Genomic DNA, 268 nt, shown 5'->3' on the forward strand with positions numbered 1-268 from the left:
GGCTGCGGGCCCAGTTTGGGTGGCAGCCACCCGACAGCCCCAAACGAGTTGCTTTTGGGTGACCACGTCCCCAGGCCTGGCACCTGCACCCAGGGAAGGCAGGAGGGCAGCGCCTGGGCATTGGCACCTCTGGCAGCCTGAGCCGGCAGAGGTAGGCAAATGCTCTCAGGGGTGATGCCTGGCATTTGGGCAGCCCTGAACTGGGGCACGGGGAGATTTCTGGAGCAGGTGCCCCCCTGGCAGGGCTTGAATTGGGCTCTAGCCTCTG

This window comes from Apaloderma vittatum, unplaced genomic scaffold, assembly GCF_000703405.1.
Source record: "Apaloderma vittatum isolate BGI_N311 unplaced genomic scaffold, ASM70340v1 scaffold33092, whole genome shotgun sequence".
NCBI lineage: Eukaryota > Metazoa > Chordata > Aves > Trogoniformes > Trogonidae > Apaloderma > Apaloderma vittatum.